The following is a 13669-nucleotide window of genomic DNA, read 5'->3' as shown; positions in this document are numbered from 1 at the left end:
TGTAATAATTCTAAAATTACAAGGAGACGGCCTCACGCAATACAAAGTCAATGCTCTGTCTCTATTAGCTGCAGTCACCAGCTCTTCTGCCACCAGCCCCAGCTGAGGGGGCGTGTTCCGTGTTTCGATGCATACCCTCTATTCTATTGGATAGAGCTACAACCAATCAGAACAACGGAGCAACGCATAGTTGTCATGTCAACAGAATTCAACTGTAGGAAGAAGAGCTATAATCGGAGCAATGCATAGTTGTACCACAAAGAACAACAAATATTACTTAATTCAAATCAAGATTATTAATATTTATTACACTGAAGAAATTGAGTAACTTAACTTATTAAAACAATGCACCCCTCAACCGACCTGTGACGATTTGACTGTTGAGTGAGTTTCTCTTCAGTCTCCAGAGCAGTTCCTCATTCTCAGCAACGCAGAATTGGTGCATTTCCTCTGTGAAAATCAGGTTTGTGTGTTTTATTTGATCTATAAAATCATTACTGTGCTTAAAACCCTTTTATTAAATGCAAAAACAACATACAGTGAGTCAGTGACACAATGCGAGTCTAAATGTGTGTGGCATCTGTCTTTGAAACGCCCAGTGCCTTGCTCAAAAACACACTACTTTATTCCTAAAGAAAATGAATATAAATAATTTAGATGATTAAATGTTCTTAAAACTGTGCACTGTTTGTTTATTGGCTGGTTTTGGAGTCATGCTGGTCAGGACTGCAAGCGAAGTTCAAAGTCCAGTCATTTCAGGTTCGAGAAACAGCGCCGATTCGCTGGAAATCGTTAACAGCTGGTTGATTACTCTTGAATTACTTTTAAATGTTTAAAGGGGGGGTGAAATGCTGTTTCATGCATACTGATCTTTTTACACTGTTAAAGACTTGGAATCCCATACTAAACATAGACAAAGTTTCAAAAGTTAAGGTGGACGTTTGATGGGAGTATTTCTTTGTCAAAAATACTACTTCCGGTTAGTCATAAGTTTCGGCAAGTTTTTTGAGATCATGCGTCCCCTTTGACGTTAATGGGGCGGAATTTCCTTGTATGGGCCTTACGGACAATTCTACCGGAAGCGCGTGAGAGAGAGCGAGGGAGAGAGCGAAAGCAACAGCCTACGCCCATCAAAGCGCTGGCTTGTAGGATGCTGGACAGGTGACAATTACACATAGCACATAACAATGTCACCAAAAAAGTGCGTTTTTGGTTGCCAGACCAAGACAGTCCTGCACAGATTCTCCAAAACCCCGTGTTAAGGCAACAGTGGATGTAATTTGCTTTTCCGGATCAGCAACTGAGTTGCGCGAATGTTTATATCTGTTCGCTGCATTTCGGTGCCGACTGTTTCTGTTGTATACTTTGTTGGAACGATTAACTCCAATAAAGGCACGCACACAAAGTTAGATGTGTTTAACTTCTCTTTACTCAAGCGTGTTCACCTGTTTCATAGTAATCACATGCGCCATACATTTACGGTCCATACCAACTATACAAACTGTATAGGGGTGACCTGGACTGAGCCATTTACTGCATATACTACATCCCCCTTCTTAAGCTTTGAACAAAGTGTTAATTAGACATGAAACAAAACAAAACAAAAATATGCTGTAAAATTACCAGTGTAAAAATAAACATTTGCTATGAACGGGCAATATAAACAGTAGTCTAGCATACTTAAGTAAGCACGTAATCTTTGAACCGTACAGGTCGTCTGATGGTGCGTCCAGCTCTTGTGCATTCAGAACCTCGCACAGCCTTTTCCACACTTTGAGGTCGTTCAGTCTGAACAGGTTCTGGAATTGTGTGTTTGCACAAATCATTGTCAGTGTACATGGAACTGTCAGGTTGTGAAACAGGATTGATTGACCTGTCCGGCCTAAGGTGGCGTCTGTTCCTGCGGTAGATTGTGCCCGACGATGTAACAACGTCGTATGAGCGGGGCTCATCTCTGTTACTGATAACTGTAGCTGGTTTCCACGTGTTTTTGATTCTCATGTATACTCTCTGTCCCCCCTTTAAGGCTGGAAGTGGAGCTGCTGTTCTATCATACCAGCTCTTCTGCTGTGATTGGCGATGTTGCAGTGCTACCTGAACGTGTTTAGGTACAGAAGGTCGCAGGACAGCTTTGCTGGCTGGCAAGGTGGAACGTATGACTCTACCCATAAGGATCTGGGCTGGAGAGTATTTGAGACCAGTGATAGGAGTGTTGCGAAGATTCAATAAGGCTAGGTGAGGGTCAGTGCCAGACTGTGCAGCAGCTTTCAGCATCGTTTTGACAGTCTTTATGGCCCGCTCGGCCATGCCGTTGGACTGAGGGTAGTTCGGACTGGAATGTGTGATGTTGAAACCCCAGTCGCAAGCGAATCGAGCCATTTCAGCACTGGCAAAGGGTACATGATCTGCAATCAGGATCTCGGGCACACCATGTCTCGCAAACACTGCTTTGAATTGTGCTATCAGTGAGCCTGACGTTTTGTCTGACAGCTGTAGGACTTCTGGATATTTAGAGAAATAGTCCACTATCAGAAGAAATGGTCGCCCTTGAAAGTCAAAAATGTCAGCAGCTATTTTCAGCCAGGGTCCCTCTGGAACCGGATGCGAGATAAGTGGCTCCTTCTGATTTACAGGGAAGCTCTCTTGACAGCAACTACAGGCTTCCACCATGTGACGTATGGCATCAGTGAGTCCTGGCCAGTAGAAGCATGATCTGGCGTGTGCTAGAGACCGCTGTATGCCCTGGTGTGCCGTGTGAAGTCGTTTTAGCACTTCTGGTCGCAGTGCACGAGGGATAATAATGCGATCATCTTTCAAGAGTAGCCCATCATCTATGCTAATAGTGTGTTTGACTGGCCAGTAAGCTTGAGCAGTTAGTGGGACATTTTTCTTTCTGTCCGGCCATCCTTGCTCATGTAGCTGCCGTATCAGGTGAAGCTCGGGATCTGACTGTGTGGCTTGTTGGATCATGTGCATTATGTTCCCACTGAGCGATTCTCCATTCACTGCATAGATGACTTTCTCCTCACTCAGGTCAAGACTCTCTGCTCCGTCAGACTGAATGTATGCTCTGGACAGTGTGTCTGCGATTAGCATTTGTTTACCTGGAGTGTAGACAATGTGGATGTCATACCTTTGTAGCTGAAGCAACATTCTCTGCAGACGTGCTGGCGCTGCTCCAATGGGTTTGGAGAATATCGCCTCAAGTGGTTTATGATCAGATTGGACTCTAATGGGAACGCCATAAACATACTGATGAAACTTTTTTAGTGCGAACACTATGGCCAGCAGTTCCTTTTCTATCTGAGCATAGTTCTTTTCTGCCTCAGATAGTGCTCGTGAAGCGTATGCTATTGGTTGCTGGTTCTGCATCAGTGTGGCTCCCAGACCATCTTTTGAGGCATCTGCCTGTACCTCTATAGGCTCTTTTGAGTCGAAATGTCTGAGAACAGGAGCTGTTGTTAGTGCTGCTTTTAGCTGTTCAAGTGCTGACTGTTGTTCAGGGTGCCACTGCCAGGCTATGTCTTTCCTTAGCAGCAGTCTGAGTGGTGCAGTAAGGGTGGCTTCGTTGGGTATGTATTGTGACAGATAGCGTGTCATACCCAGTAGACGCTGAAGTGCCTTTCTGTCAGTAGGGGAAGGAAGCTGCACTATCGCCAATACCTTTGATTCATCAGGTTTCATTCCATCTGATGTGATGACATGGCCTAGGTATGTCACATCCTTGACCATATACTGCAGCTTGTCTTTATTGAACTTGATATTGAGACCCTCTGCTCTGTTCATCACCTTTTCAAGAATGGTATCGTGCTCTGCCTTGGTGGATGCCGCTATGATCATGTCGTCGGCCACCATGAAAACACCTTCAATGTCGCCAAAGCTCTCAGAGTTCAAACGCTGAAATACCTCGCTTGCCGACTTGATACCAAAAGGCATGCGATGAAAACGATACCTGCCCCATGGCGTGTTGAAAGTACACAGGTCTGCGGACTCCTCATCTAGCTTCACCTGCCAATAGCCGTCCTTCTCGTCTAGGATGGTGAACAACTTTTTGCCAGCTAACTTACTCCGTATGTCCTCCAGAGTGGGTATGTTGTAGTGCTGACGGAGTATGGCCCTGTTTAGGTCTCTAGGGTCCAGACAGACTCTCAGTGCGCCGTTTTTCTTCTCTGTGATGCACAGACTGCTAACCCATGCAGTAGGCTTAGAGACTTTGCTAATCACACCCTTTTTTACCAGGTCATCCAGTGTCTCTCGGAGTCGGTCATGGACTGCATACGGAATCTTCCTGCAGCCATGTATCACAGGAGGGACACTAGGGTCAGTGTGGATATGGTGCAATCCTGGAAACTGGCCCAGACCTTGAAACACAGATGCATAGCGGGTGAGGAGCTCCATTTTTGTGTTGGGCGATGATGGTGTAAGGGCCTCTACTTTTCTTATGAGGTCCAACTGCACACATGCCTGTCTCCCAAGTAGAGCTATATCTGATGCTGAGGTCACAAAGAACATCATGTCAGTCTTAATATCTTTAGCCTGCACGTGGAGGTTAACAACACCTTCTGGTTTGATGCGAGTGCCTCCGTACGATACAAGCACTGTGTTTGTCTTTTGGATTTTCACAGGAATCTGAAGCTGGTCAATGATTTTCTTTGGAATGACGTTCGCTTCAGCCCCTGTGTCAAGCTTGAAGTTGACAATCGTGCCTGCCATGCGCAGATTTGCGTGCCAGCCTGTGTCAGACGTGTTTGAGTGAACTACAGTACCGATAAACAGTGTATCTACTCCAGATAGCTCAGTGTCCATGTCGAGCATGTCCATTTTAGCTTTGGATTTGCACACAATCGCGAAATGATTATTTTTGCCACATTTTTTACAAATTTCATTATAGGCTGGGCACTGTCGTGGCATGTGAATGCGTCCGCATTTCCCACAGGTTTTTGCGTGTCCTCTCGTTGACTTTGAAGTTTGTTTATTTACTGCAGGTTTGCTTGATTTGAACACAGGCTGTGAGCCTTTCTTGTAAATGGCATGTACAAATTGTGCTTCTGATGATGCTGCCATAGCTGTGGCTTGTGCTTTTGTGACCTCTTTAGCTCTGCATACGTCAATGGCTTTTGAAAGCGTCAAATCAGATATGGACAGTAGCCGTTCACGAAGCCCAGAGTCAGTCATGCTGAATACTATTTTGTCTCGTATCATGAGATCTTCCGTTTCTCCGAATTCACATGTGCGTGCTTTGTTTCTTAACTCTGTTACGAACTTGTCTATGCCTGCTTGCTCAGAGAATGTATGGGCCCAGAACTGGTGTCGTTCAAAGACGACATTTTTCCGCGGAGCACAGTATCTCTGAAATGCCGCGAGCACCTCTGATAATTTTTTATGTTCTGCGTCCGCATATTCAATCTCCAGTGAGTTATAAATGTCTAGCGCCTCTTCTCCTATGCAATGCAGCAGTACAGCGATCTGTCTCGACTCAGGTTTATCCACTAGCGCTGAGGCAGTAAGGTACAGATTAAATCTTTGTTCCCACTTACGCCAATTTTCGGCCAAGTTTCCCGTCAGAGACAAAGGTGGTGGCGGATGAAGCATTTCCATCTTGTTCGCCGCTTCAACGTGCAGAGCTTCTTTTTTTTTCTTTCGTCTGCACTGCTGTTTCGTCACTCGCGCAGCGGTGATCTTTTGTCACTTCTTCATGTGCGCGGCGTTAGTTAGTGGGTACAGTCGCTTCTGACACCATGTTGTATACTTTGTTGGAACGATTAACTCCAATAAAGGCACGCACACAAAGTTAGATGTGTTTAACTTCTCTTTACTCAAGCGTGTTCACCTGTTTCATAGTAATCACATGCGCCATACATTTACGGTCCATACCAACTATACAAACTGTATAGGGGTGACCTGGACTGAACCATTTACTGCATATACTACAGTTTCATAAACAAGGCCCAGCTCGACGCCGGATTTTCCCAATCGCCTAATGCTGAAGGATGGAGCAGTCCCAACGTTAGAAGGGTGAGTGAGACTGCTTCAAATGTCTGTGTTTTTTTTAGTCCGCTTACTGTCTACACAAACCACGCGTAAACACACAAACACACGTGCACAACTGCACTTCCCACATGTACACCTTCAAAGACAAAAATACGACGATATAATTCAAGTATAAATATGTAAATAACACAAGCCGCTAAGCATATTATATAGTTAGTGTATAACTTGTAACTTACCACATACAGACGTCCTGCTCTAGTCGTTTTTGCTGCTGCTCCTGTTCAACTGCAGCCTCTGGGTCTGATTCCGGATCATAGATGTATGGCTGTATCTGATTAAAAGCCATATTTTTATTTTGAATAAAGTTTTTTTCCCGCTGTTAGGGATGCACTCGACTCAACACACAGCGCGCTGCTGCACACGTCATTATTTAGCTCCGCTCACACGACACGCCCCCACCCGCTCGGCTTTTTTCGGAAAGACTCGGAACAGCGCATCTTTCTTATATAATTATTAAAAAAATAAAGACTTTTCGGAGATATGCAGGATGCAATGCTACTCTACCTGTACTCAAGATTGACATGACACTGACTGAAACTGAGTGTTTCACCCCCCCTTTAATTTTAACTTCTAAAAAGTTTGTTACTTGAGTTTGAATGTCAAAACAGTAGGCCTAATATATGCTGTATTGCTGTAACATTACTCAGTGTGGTTGTGTGGAGTATTTTGTTGAGGAAAATAAATTTTATATTGAAGTTATACAATACAAGTTAATATTAACTTACTCATAAATAAAAACAGTTAATGATATTCATAAACATTGTTCTTTAAATGTTTCCCCCCCAGTTTTTTATACTCATTTTTTGTACCAAATTAGGTTACTCAGTACTCTTTAAAAGGTACAAAAAATAAAATGTTTCATGCAAAAAAAAATAATTCATAGTAAAATGTATAGTAAATTTATAGAGTGTAGTTAGTTAGGAACTTAATCTACAGTGTGACTGAAAAAACTAATTAAACCTCAGTAAATTAAGCTGGACCAACAGAAGGACATTTTGTTAAACAAACTAAATTGTGTTGAACAAATTAAACCAACTTAGCTAGAAAGAACTAACTTAAATGAGGTGTTAAAACTTTATCCAATATTTTTCTCTCTTTTTTTTCTGAATACTAACTGACTAGCTGGCATAAATCCTCAACTAATCAAAGTGAACAGATGGAAACGAGGCTGAGAGGGATATACTTTACAGTGTTATAGACTGAGGTCATAGATCACGACTGTTTTGTGGATTTTGTTTACTGAAAGTTTTTGGGAAGATGTTTCATCAGATGAACAATCGGTATGCGGTGAAACAACAGCACAGCTCTGAACAGTCAGCCAGCCTTCAGTACTTCTATCCCTCCTCCTCTCTCCTGTCAAAAATGAAATGCTGCAACCCTGACTAACGTTTTTATCCAAAGTTGATGAAAAGCTAATAAATAAGTCAAAAAAGAAAATTCAAAATAAGTTAATTTTCAAAATAAAACAATTTAAATAAGATGAAATATGTTTCATGAAAGGGACAAAAGTTTGAGCATCACATTGTTATGGAACAGAGACAGTGTCAATGGTCATTTCTTCATTAACACAGATGAGCAACCAGTAAATGCCAGTGATATTTTGATAGTTGGCACTTGACAGATGACAATGGAAAAATACTGACAGTTTTTCTGTCATAGGTAGATTGGAGAACATGGATGAGGGATGACAGATGATAGATCACAAACCTCAGTGAGGAAACCAATAAGTTACAGATCTGCAGGAACAGGAGATGATGGAAACAACACGGCGCTTGAAGACAATGGAGGCTTCAGGATAGCAGGTACGCCAGACAATGTGAGTGTTCGAGTTGAATGCTTATATGCAGCAGTGATTGGTGAGTGAATGAGCTGCAGGTGCGAATGAACAGTAGTCTGGTGATTGCCAGCATTGTGATTGGCTGACGGAGGAGTATGGCTGATCTTTGACATGCACTGTATGCATGGTATTGATGGATGTATGGATGTATTTATTTATTTGTCTTTTCTTAAAGTTGATATTACATCAAAATTCACCCTATCTACGATACTTTTTAAATGCATGTTTATATATATATATATATATATATATATATATATATATATATATATATATATATATATATATATATATATATATATATATAATGTTTTGACTGTTGTTAATTAAAATGTCTTAACTGACACATATGCCAAATACATCTGGGGCCATTATTCACAAAACATCGTAAGGCTAAAAGTAGCCCCCAACGTGCCGATTTAGGAGAAACTCTTAAAAATAATGGGCATGTCAGTCCGAATTTTAGGATGCAGAAAACTGTGGCGGTAATTAGAGGTGTGAGTCGACTGTGTATTCTATGCCTCCTCTCGAGCTGATTAGATAGTGCTCCTCCCAAATTTTGTTTATAAAACATAATTTGTCGTTTGAATTCTGCTCGATCCCTCTTAATCTCATATACTTGTTCACTTACTTTTTAAAATCTTTATTTGAATATGGCAACATGATACCTCATTCTACAATATTTCTATCACTGACAGAGACCCCTCCCCCATGAGCCAATCACTGTGGCTATAGTTAGTAAGTGTGATGACATCATTCATAACAACGAGGTCAACTGTTGTGTTGAATTACTATGGATGGGTATCATTAATGTTTTAACGGTATTACTACTCTTACCTTTACTGCTTATCTATCTGGTACTTTAACGGTATTCTTATCGGTTATTTTTGTTAGACTTTATTATAAGAAAATAATTAACATTGTTTTATAATCTGAACATGCAAAATATCTATAGCAAAATAAAGAGCAATTTGTAAACAAAACGAATATAATACATCTATCACCAATGCATTTACAGGCATTTTTGTTTCATACATGCATATGAAAAGAACAAGAAAGAAAGTTCAAACAAATGGTCAAATAAATACAGTAAATATACAATAAAACAAAGGTACAAATAAAATACGGTGCTTTAATCTCAGGAAGGTCTTCTAACATTACTGTTTGGGTAATGGCCTACAAAAGACATCTAATAATCAAATATAAAATAACACTGCATAGTTTTCACTGTACAAATTAATAGATTAATGCTTTTTAAAACTGAGAGTATCTTTCTCTTCGCATTTTGTTGTTTAATTCACATTAATGAAGATCGTCAGGGTTTATTAGACGCTGCCCCTTTAAGACCAAATGCATTTGTAATAATATACATAATACTTTCTCCCAACTATTAATGCCCATTTAAGACATAAACTGTGTTTAAGTGAATACTCTCCAAGCTGTCATTTTGACATAGACATAGTGTGTATTTGATGGTTTAGATGCGCACACAAAGCCTAAAGTACTTAAATGTGCAAGTTACGGTCGGATTTGAATTGAAGCGCACACACACACATAAGCTGCCTTGAAGCTGGAAACTCTTGCGGGGATTATTGTGCTTTTAATAGCTCTTTTTATTTTTTAACAAACACGTCCTGCAATTTAGCAACAGTTGAGACTGCATTTTACAATAATCACAGATTGTGCAGAGTCATGGTTTAATATTATTGCTCATAGAAACGGCTGGCAATATAGAATTCACACTATAACGTCTATAAAACAATTATACATAGTATGTGTATTTTCTTCATCTCTCCAGCAGAACCGCTAATCTAACACCGGGTCTTCGTACCCATCCCTATGAATTACTCTGTGCCTCATTTACAAAACAACAGGCCGTTTACAGGCCGTCGAGGCCTACAGTATGATGCTGTAAAACTACTTGTCTTGCTCTGAAGGCAGGCATATTCAAATGAATCTGCCAGTGTGACATCACAGATCCCACAATACCCAACCGAGCTGGGGCTGTATTAAAGGGCACCTATTATGCCCCTTTTTAAAAGATGTAATATAAGTCGCGGGTGTCCCCAGAGTGTGCCTGTGAAGTTTCAGATCAAAATTCCTAACATCATTTAATATGCCATTTTGAAAATGGCAATTTTGGGGTTGAAGAAAAATGAGCAGTTCTGTGTGTGGCTCCTTTAATGCAAATGAGCTGCTGCTCCCCACCCGAGAGGGTGGAGCCTACACATCTCCTTCACAGCAGGGAACACGCAAATGAAAACTGAAACATGACATCTGTTTGTTTTAATGATTATCTCTATCACAGACACCTTCATGTGATATTGCATTTCTTCATCGTTATGAAATATTATCATCTGCATGTGTTTTAAAGCCTTATCGCTCTCAACTTAAACACACACATGCTCCTGTCGCATGCGCTCTGCTGGATGTCAGCACATCTGTGAGTAGTCTATTAAAGGGTAATTCACCCAAAAATGAAATTTATGTCATTAATGACTCACCCTAATGTTGTTCCACACCCGTAAGACCTCTGTTCATCTTCAGAACACATTTTATGATTTGGATTCATGATTTGGATTGCCAATATCACATGATTTCAGCAGTTTGGCAGTTTCACACGTGATCCGAATCATCAATCAATCAATCAATCAACTTTATTTATATAGCGCTTTTACAATCACGATTGTGTCAAAGCAGCTTCACAGTGTCAAACTGGATAATATTACAACAAAATTAGATTTGGCTGTACAGTCGTTCTGGAGAAAACAGTGATGCTATCAGCTTATTTTAATTTATCATATAGCTACAATGTTGGCAGATCAGTGTTATAGTTTATAGAACTAAACAAAACCTAATGCATACATTTTAGTTGTATAATTAGTTGAATAACTTTAATCATAAGCTTAGTGTCCCCATGAATCATGAATCAATACGTTTATTCATAACCATTTGAATCTTTATTTGAGGATTGAAAACAAACCCAGAAGAGAAGACAATGCTGAATAAAGTCATAGTTTTTGTTATTTTTTGACCAAGATGTATTTTCGATTACTTAAAAGATTCTATTTAACTAACTGATGTCACATATGGACTACTTTGATGATGTTTTTATTCCGTTTCTGGACATGGACAGTATAGTGTGCATACTAGGGGTGACCCCGAATAGTCAAAGATATAATAATAATAATAATAATAATAATAATAATAATAATAATAATAATACATTTTATTTATAATGCACTTTATATTAAACAAAATCTCAAAGTGCTACAGAATTTAAAAAAAAAAAAAAAAAAAAAAAAAAAACAATAAATAAATAAAACCGAAAAATAAAATAAAATAAATTAAACAAGTAGCAAGTCATATGATATGATGCATCGATATGCGGAGCCGGATTTGACCACCGATCTCACAGTCGAAACTTCGCGAGTGTTATGATCGCGTTATGATCACAAAGTGTAAATAGCTGAAGATGCTATTTATTAATTGAAAATAGTGATTATTAGCCTGAAGTGGTCATACTCAATTCTAGTCAGAATATGAGTCTGCTCCATTGGGCTGTGATTATGAGGCGTGTTTCAACCGAACCAGGAAAGACCTGGATAGACCTTTGTAGGTCTATCCAATTGATGTCTTTCCTGGTTCGGTTGAAACACGCCTCATAATCACAGCCCAATGGAGCAAACCAATAAGAGCAACGAAGCGACGCATTGTCAAATGTCAACAGATAGAGCTCAACTGCACTGTGTTGCCAAGTCCGCGTTTTTTTCCGCGGTTGTTTTCTATGTCCAAGTGTTGAAGGGACTATTATGTGATATATAGACCCATTAGTGCTAATTTTAGCAGGCAACCTTGCCAAAATAACACACATTTTACCCCCCAAACACCATTTTCCCCCCAGAGAACCCCCCGAGAAGCTATTGTTTAGCGCTAGTAATTGGCAGATTTTGTTGTGAAAACTTGGCAACCCTGTCTGCACACACGCTGGAATAAATGAGCTTTGCCGGTTGTGTAAAAAAATAAAATAATTTATTGATAAACAGAGTACTTACCAACATGATCATCATCTTTGAGAGAAATTATGAAGGTGAATGCAGATACAAACAAGCTCTCCGTTTAGGATTCGAGTAAATATAAACCAAGCTCCTTTGATGACGTGCATGATTACGTTACTGTTTATCATCTGTCTTTCATCGTCTAAAGCCCGCCCTGATGATTTCATTGGTCCGAACAGTTTCTGTTCGGAGATAATTACTCCTCTATGGATCAAGGCCAGACCGAACTGCCTGACCTAAAAATGTTGTGGGCGGGGCTAAGTTCGGCTGTCATCCAGGCTAAGTGATTATATTTACTCTATGTAAAAGTAGCAGTTCTTTGCAATAATGTGTAAATAAATAGACACAATTTATACTATATTTTGACAGATGCATACTATGTGCACCTCAGTATTGTTGTACATTAACAAGATGCAATTATAACAGTGTAAATTATTATATTTATTAAAATTATTAAATGAATGCCGACTTAATGGGACAATAAAAGCTCCCTACCCCTAACCCGCCCAATAAATGCTTTTGTTATTATTTTTAAAAAAAATAGGCAATTTATTTCCACTTTAAGAACATGTTCTTAATTTTTATTGAAAGTAAATGCCTTTCCGATGTGATATGTGATGGGAAAAGGGAGAAGCGCGAGCTCTGTAACAGGCGGATTTGAACCCGGGTCGATCGCTTATGGATTACTGACTACGCCACTGAAGTCATTAAAATATGTGCACATAAAAAATTATCATATTTCATAACATGCTTAACAAATTTAAGACAACAAGCATTCTGAACTATTCACTTACTCGTTTTTATCCATTTACTTGTCTCCTCTTAAACTGCAAAAATGGGGCTGGACAGGGTCATGACCTTCAGATTAATAATTAAAGCTAAACTTTAATAGACTTTGGTAAGAGTGAGAAGAGAGCAGAGGGATTGAAGCATCAATCTCTGCAGGATTTGGTTTCAGGGTGGCGTGAAAGTCAAGAAGAAGGAAAAGGTAGACACAAAGGGCATGTTCGGAAATGCCAATAAATGAATGATGAACGATTTTACCCTGATTAGAAATATTGCGATTTTTCACCGCTGTCAGTGGAATAAAGGCATCAGCAACATTGCACTAGTTACTGGCTTTTTCATAATTGAGACTTTAGCTGCTAGCTGTGCCCACAGCTCATCATTAATCAAATGGGCTAAAGCTACGACACCGTGACAGCTTCAGATGGCATTAGATGAAGAAAGTGCTTTTCAGGTAGCCAGGCAAACATTACAAGTCATTTATCCACCACTGAAGTACTTAATTGTTTTCCCTCAGCATTATTATCTATTTATCTATTTCTACTTTTTTTCTTTCCTGGCTTTAGCATAGTTAATATTAGCTTTCATCCAGTTCCATTAGGCAGAATCAAGTCGCCTGGATCATTTATATTCCCAAGAATGAATTTGTGTTCATGAAAAGCCTGGCTATTCAGTTTGCTTTGATAAGTATAAATGGCATTTTATTTCATGGAAGCTCAGAGGAAAATTCTATTCTATTGCTCAGAGGTTGTTTGATCCGTATAATAGAGCTTATTTCATTTAAGCATCAATGTTGTCTTTCTTCAAATTCTTTAGGAAACTGTTTTTTTTTTCTTCTTTTTTCCGTGGGTTTAGGTTCATAAAATGAACCGTTTTTTTTTTTTTTCTTGGTCATGTAAATGTGCAATATATCTCGAAGAAACAAATAATAACCCTC

At 39.7% G+C, this 13669-nt stretch overlaps 1 long non-coding RNA gene across 1 annotated transcript in view; it reads left to right on the top strand.

Moving 5' to 3' along the window:
- The first annotated feature begins 228 nt into the window (after positions 1-228).
- The window catches only part of LOC137063878 (uncharacterized), an 83311-nt gene continuing 69870 nt past the window's right edge, over positions 229-13669 (top strand). Inside the window, exons 1-2 of the long non-coding RNA XR_010901446.1 lie at positions 229-463; positions 7715-7853. This is a non-coding gene — a long non-coding RNA (uncharacterized lncRNA). The remainder of the gene's footprint in view (positions 464-7714; positions 7854-13669) is intronic.

Source organism: Pseudorasbora parva, chromosome 24, assembly GCF_024679245.1.
Source record: "Pseudorasbora parva isolate DD20220531a chromosome 24, ASM2467924v1, whole genome shotgun sequence".
NCBI lineage: Eukaryota > Metazoa > Chordata > Actinopteri > Cypriniformes > Gobionidae > Pseudorasbora > Pseudorasbora parva.
Note: the sequence above shows the minus strand (reverse complement) of the source record. Positions and strands in the feature narration are given on the sequence as shown.